Source organism: Panthera tigris, chromosome C2 (genome assembly GCF_018350195.1).
Source record: "Panthera tigris isolate Pti1 chromosome C2, P.tigris_Pti1_mat1.1, whole genome shotgun sequence".
Lineage (NCBI taxonomy): Eukaryota > Metazoa > Chordata > Mammalia > Carnivora > Felidae > Panthera > Panthera tigris.
The window spans coordinates 26,898,328-26,904,980 of record NC_056668.1 but is presented as its reverse complement, the minus strand read 5'-3'; the positions used below and the strand labels follow the sequence as shown (position 1 = coordinate 26,904,980).

General features: G+C 36.5%; 1 pseudogene; it reads right to left on the bottom strand.

Moving 5' to 3' along the window:
• Positions 1-701: 701 nt before the first annotated feature.
• On the bottom strand, positions 702-6,094 carry LOC102965490 (annotated as a pseudogene).
• Between the last annotated feature and the right edge of the window lie 559 nt (positions 6,095-6,653).

Genomic DNA, 6,653 nt, shown 5'->3' with positions numbered 1-6,653 from the left:
AATCAAAACAACCCTGTACTTCTCTATCTCGTGACTCTGCTTAGGCTTTTTCTCTTCCCAAAATGCTTTTTTCCTTTATGCCTCCATCACTGTTCATCAGAATCTTCTACTGCCTTCAAATGACCCTGACTCATTTTCTCCATGGTGGATAGCCGAGGCCACTGCAAGGTAATCCTTATGTCCTAACAGGACTTGGCTTGCCTCTTTGTTATAACAGTCTATGAAATACTGCTGTTGGGAAACATGTATAATAGTGTACCAACATTATGAGGCTCTTTTCATAATCAAAGACCATATTTTGCTTATGATAGTGTCTTGCATAGAGTAGATACTCAAAATTGAATGGCATGGCAACTTCAAAATTGGCCCTTATCATCATCTTCACATTATAAAGTCACATAGAAACCAGATTGAAAATTACATTCTGAGTTTCTGTTTATTAGTTTACTTACTGAAATATACACAGAGTACTTCACATGTAAACAAGAAATTTCTTTCTCTAGGACCAAAGCATTTTTAGTATATTTCTCTCTCTCTCTCTCTCTCTCTCTCTCTCTCTCTCTCTCTCTTTTCAGTTTTAAAGTCACAGACGGTTTATCTTTCTATAATTAGATTAGGAGGAAAAAAAATGAAGAACCCACTGGTAGCAGGAAGAAGCATGAGTCTTCTAGGATCTGGCATTTGAGGAGATAGATATTCAGTTACTGTGCATTTCCATTGTCTTTCCATGGCAGAACATACAGCAGAGACTTGGGAACATGCATGCCTGAAGCCAGGTTACTCTAATGTTCCATAACTATGTTGCTTGCTTTCAAAGCTGTTGTTGCCACAGTAGTTGACTGTGTCCCAGGCAAATGGGATGCTGGTCTGTTCCCATAGATCTTTATCCTAGTCTTCATCACAAGGAGGGTACTGCCACGTGCTCCCAGCTAGAGTCCCTTGTTCAAGGTTTCTGGTTTTGTTGACAACATCCTGCTCAATACAACTTTTATTGTCACAGCTTGAAATGTGATGAATGATTTTGGGTCAAGGAACCTGGTGGAGGGAGACAAGTAGCCAATTTGTTTGCGACATCAGAATGATTCTTTCTGTTCCTGGTAAGATGATAGGGAAATCTGTGGGCCCTGAGCTAGTGGTTTTTATCATAGGGACATTATTATAGCTTTTCAGGGTCCAAGGAATCCATGTAAGTTTCTTTCATGTTGGAAATACAGGAGCTGAATCCAAGTGCTTGGTCGAGACACGCTCTCCCCACAGTTGCTTTCTCCCCACATCCGCGACCCAGCTTTAGCATGTTTTTCTTATTGTCACTTGGTTCTAGCAACTTTTCAGCTGGTTGAAATTTTTTAAAAAAATTAAAGCAATAAGATACATATAACTACATAGTCAAGTTTGTGTTTCGTATTCTCTCCAGACATGGTTCTTCACTCTTTTCATAGTTAGAAATCTTTTTTTTAACTTTTGACTTTAAATAATTTCAGACTTGCAAAAGAGTTTGAAAAATACTGTAGAAATTCTCTTATAGGTTTCACCAGCTTCCCTAAACATTACCATTTTGCATAACCAGGATATAATTATTGAAACCAGGAAGTTAACACTGAGTCAATTCTATTAACTACCCTATAGACCTGGTCAAGTCTCCCTGGTTTTCTCATTAAGGTCCCTTATCTTGGTCCAGGATCCAATTCTCAAGTCACCTTAGTCTCCTCTCATCTGACATCTCCTCATTTTTCCTTTGTCCGTCATGACCTTGACACTTATAAAGAGCATGAGCCAATTATTTTGTAGAATGTCAATTTCAGGTCATCTGATGTGAAAGCAGTAATTATATCCTTTGAGAAATATATTCATGATCTAGGAATATTTGTGAGAATTATTTGGATGGGAAACATTTATTTCTTCAAATATTTGGTGAACGATAGCCTTCGTTTCCATGTGGTATAAGAGTGGATCTTTTTTATTTTTTTTAAAGTTTATTTTTAAGAGAGAGAGAGAGAGAGGGAGGGGCAAACAGAGAGGGAGACCAAGGATCTGAAGCGGACTCTGCACTATCAGCACAGAGCCCAGTGGGGGCTTGAACCCATGAACCGCGAGATCATGACCTGAGTTGAAATCCGACGCTCAACTGACTAAGCCACCCAGGCTCAATTGACTTTTAAGATTCAACTTTTAAATTTGACTTTTGAAAAAAGGCAGAAAGTCTTATTTTTCTTCTTTGCAGATGTTTTGTCCTGTATTAGTCCTTTGAAAGACTTATAATGAGATTGTGTTCCAGAGCTTCATAAGTCTCTATGGATATGAATATGCATCTTTTATCAAAAAATATTTTTTAAATATGAAACTTTTTTTTTAATTACACACATCACATATTTTTCCTTAAAAATCAGTAGTTAGGCGGTATCACACAACTCAAGATGCCAAAATTTAATTGTTTGAAGTGATCTACTCATTGCTCTGCCTGGAAAATCTCAGGCTTTTACTGAGGCACCTCTTCAATGAATAGCACACAGAAACCACAGTTAAAATATAGTACTTTATAACTGATATTGTTAGAGGTTTTTTGTTTTGTTTTGTTTTGGATGTATTTGCCTTTCTGTTCTCCATTTTCTAATATGCTTTTCCACTGGAAAAACTTCCCATCCTGCTTTTTTTGCTAACTTCTTCACTCATGACTTGATTGACCAGTTTACCCAAGTCAGTCTGCAGTCTGGTTTCTCACCCCACCGAGTCACTGAACCTGCCCCTTCCAAGAGTGCAAATGACTTTCTCATAGCTGAGTCTGCTGCTGGTGTGCATTGTTTGACAATGTTGGCCACTCTCTTCTTTCGTGAAATGCTTACCCTCTTACAGTATCTGAGGTACACTCTTTCTTGGTTGTCTTGCTGCTTCCAAGGAGGTTTTTTTATTATTCTCATCTTCTCTAACTTGTGTTTAACTATAGGCATTCCGTGGGTTTACTCTCTAACAATACTGATGCATAAGCTCTGGGCTAGCCCAAAGGCTCCCAGAGCTTCAGTTACCATCTTTGTCTGGATGACTCCATCTTTACCTCTAATTTGGATACCCACCCTGAGCTTTAGATCTGAATTTCCCATAGACTTCAAACTCAGTTAGCCATCAAGCTAAAATCATTAATTCACCCTTGAACTTGAACTTCTTCTTTCTCCCACCCTAACTCCTGGACTTGGGCTTGGGTGAAATCTCGAATTAGATTCTCCCATCACACTTTGTCCTAACCCACGTTATTCTCTTAATCTGGATTGTTCTTCTTCTCTTTTCCCATGTGTTATGTGCTGAGTTTTCATTTTGGTACAGTCGAAATTTATCTCAGTGATGCTTACCCTGACCACCTCAAAGATAATTAGAAGATGCTCATGTTTATAATTAATTTCATTGTCTCATGTTTTATCATTAGTTGTAGAAATATCTGTATTCCTTTCCTCATTGGATTGTAAATCCCTCAAGTGATCTTGGTGGCCCTCGAAAATGAACCCAGTGCTACTTACATATTGGTTGATTGAACTGACTTAAAATGCATCACCCCTGGTTTGCTGTTGTTTTTATGTTTATTTGTTCTATTTTACTTTGTTTAGTGGCCCTACAAACAATATACTCCTCTTAAGGATAACAATGCTATGCTGTAACACAGAAGCCTTTCTATTTCCTTCTTCCTTCCTTCCTTCCTTCCTTCCTGACATGGGCAGGAAAAATTAGAATGAAAGCAGCTGGCAGTCCCTAAAATATAATCTATTCCCTCTCAATTACTCAGAGAAATATCTTGGGCAGTTACTAAAGTAAAACTTTTTATCAAACCCAATATGCTGAGGCAGGAAATGCAATCACATTATTTGCAATTTACTGTTGCTCCCTGAGTTATCTGCAGATCAAAAGGTATCTGTTCTGACACTTCATTTCTGAAACTTAATGTTGTGTTTGTTTAATTCATCTAATTAGGACCTCTTAGCACCTCAAATGGGTGCTTTAAAAAACAACACTCAGCTGTTAGCCTAGGGACAAAAGAATAAATGCAAATTTAGCACTTTTCAAAGGTGAACCTGCACATTTGATGTCTTGACAACATTCAATAAAAATCAAGTGTTCATAGACACAATCTACTAATTTGCTGATTGTTTTTGAGCCTATATCTCTTAATAAATATGAAGGGTAGTTTCAAAAAATTGACCATTTTCTGGGGTAAATATATATATGTATATGTATAAATGCAGTCTTTTATAATATAAAAATAATTTTCAGGAGCTTGTTGCTACTTCTGAGATAAAGAAAATTCTCGAAGTCAAGATTTAAATAGAGAAGAGAATGAGATATACAAAATGGTAAGTGACTTGCAAATAGACCAGTGCGGCCGGTTTTCTAATTCTATTGTGTAGCTATCATTTGTAAGTTGCGCACATATAAAATGCATACTTTTTAAATTTTATTTTATTTTTTTAGTTTTTGTGGAATCTCTCTACTGTTTTCCAGAGTGGCTGCACCAACTTATATTCCCACCAGTAGTTCATGAGCGTTCCCTTTTCCCCATCCTTGCCAACACTGGTTATTTCTTGTCTTTTTGATACTAGCTATTCTGACTGGTGTGAGGTGATATTTTGTTGTGGTTTGATTTTCATTTTACTGCTGATTAGTGATGTTGAGCATCTCTTTGTGTGTCGATTGACCATCTGTATTTCTTTGGAAAAATCTCTTTTCAGATCCTCTGTGCATTTATAATCAGACGTGTTTGCTTGGTGTAGATTTGTATGAGTTCTTTATGTAACTTGCACATTAACCCCTTATCAGACATATAATTTGCAAGCAGTATGGAGGTTCCTTAAAAAACTAAAAATAGAAGTAACATACAGATCCAGTTAATTCTACTTCTGGGTACTTACCTGAAGAATGAAAACACTAATTCAAAAAGATATATGCATCCCTATATTTATTTCTGTATTATTTAATAGTGGTAAAGATATGAAAGAAACCTAAATGTCCATTGGTAAGATGAATGGATAAAGAAGATATGGTATATATACACAATGGAATATTACTCAGCCATAAAAATGAATGAAATCTTGCCATTCACAACAACATGGATAGACTTAGAAGCTATTATGTTAAGTGAAATAAGTCAGACAGAGGAAGACTAATACCATGTGATTTCACTTATATGTGTAGTCTAAAAAATGAAATGAATAACAACAGAAAGAGAAACAAACTCATAGAGAACAAACCAGTGGTTGCCAGAGAGGATAGCGGCAGGGGGTGAAAAAGACAAAACAGATGAAGGGAATTAAGAGGCACAAAGTTAAAATAAGTAAGCATCGTGGCTGAAAAGTACAGCATAAGGAATATAGTCAGAGGTAATATAATAACGGTATATGGTGACAGATGGTAACTACATTTATCATCATGTTTCATAATGTATATAATTGTCAAATCACTGAGTTGTACACCTAAAACTAGTATAATATTATATGTCAATTCTCCAATTAAATTCTACTACAATTTAAAATGTAAACAAATGCGGGGCACCTGGGTGGCTCAGTCAGTTAAGCGTCTGACTTCAGTTCAGGTCATGATCTCGCAGTCTGTGAGTTCGAGCCCCATGTCGGGCTCTGTGCTGACAGCTCAGAGCCTGGAGCCTGTCTTTGGATTCTGTGTCTCCCTCTCTCTCTGCCCCTCCCCTGCTCTCTCTCTCTCTCTCTCTCTCAAAAATAAATCAAAAACATTAAAAAATAAAAATAAATAAGTAAAATGTAAACAAATGCATAATTGTGGTTGTCAATATTGCAAGCAGTTGTGATACATAACCATATTTGAATTGAACTTTGTTTACTACTATAAACTTCTTTTGATAAACTTGGAATAAAAGACACTTGGCTATACCCTGTGGCAGGTGATTTTAACTTTGATTTTTAATCAGGGAGAATTCAAGATTGCTTACATGACTAGGACACACATGTTCGTGCTCCTACAACCATGGAATTTTTTAAGGTGATATTTAGGATCATAATACTGATTTATAAAGTAGCAGGCAAAGACTTTATAATTTCTTAAAATTTGGTTCTTTTTTTAGGGTATTCAAACTATTCAACATATATTTTTTTACTGCTAATTTTTTACATTTAAATTCAAGTTAGTTAACATACAGTGTAATACTGGTTTCAGGAGTAGAACCCAGTGATTCATCACTTACAGATAACACCCAGTGCTCACCCCAACAAGTGCCCTCCTTAAATGCCCATCTCCTATTTAGCCCATTCCCCCACCCACCTCCTCTCCAGCAACCCTCAGTTTGTTCTCTATATGGTTTGCTTCCTCTCTGTTCTTATCTTATTTTTTCTTGCCTTCCCCTATGTTCATCTGTTTTGTTTCTTAAATTCCACATGAGTGAAATCATATATTTGCCTTTCTCTGACTTATTTCTTTAGCATAATGTACTCTAGTTCCATCCGCATTGTTGCAAATGGCAAGATTTCATTCTTTTTGATCACCAAGTAGTGTTATTCCATTTTGTGTGTGTGTATATATATGTGTGTATATATATGTATGTATATACCACTTCTTCTTTATCCATTCAGCAGTCAATGGACATTTGGGCTCTTTCCATAATTTGGCTATTTCTGATAGTGCTGCTATAAACATTGGGGTGCATG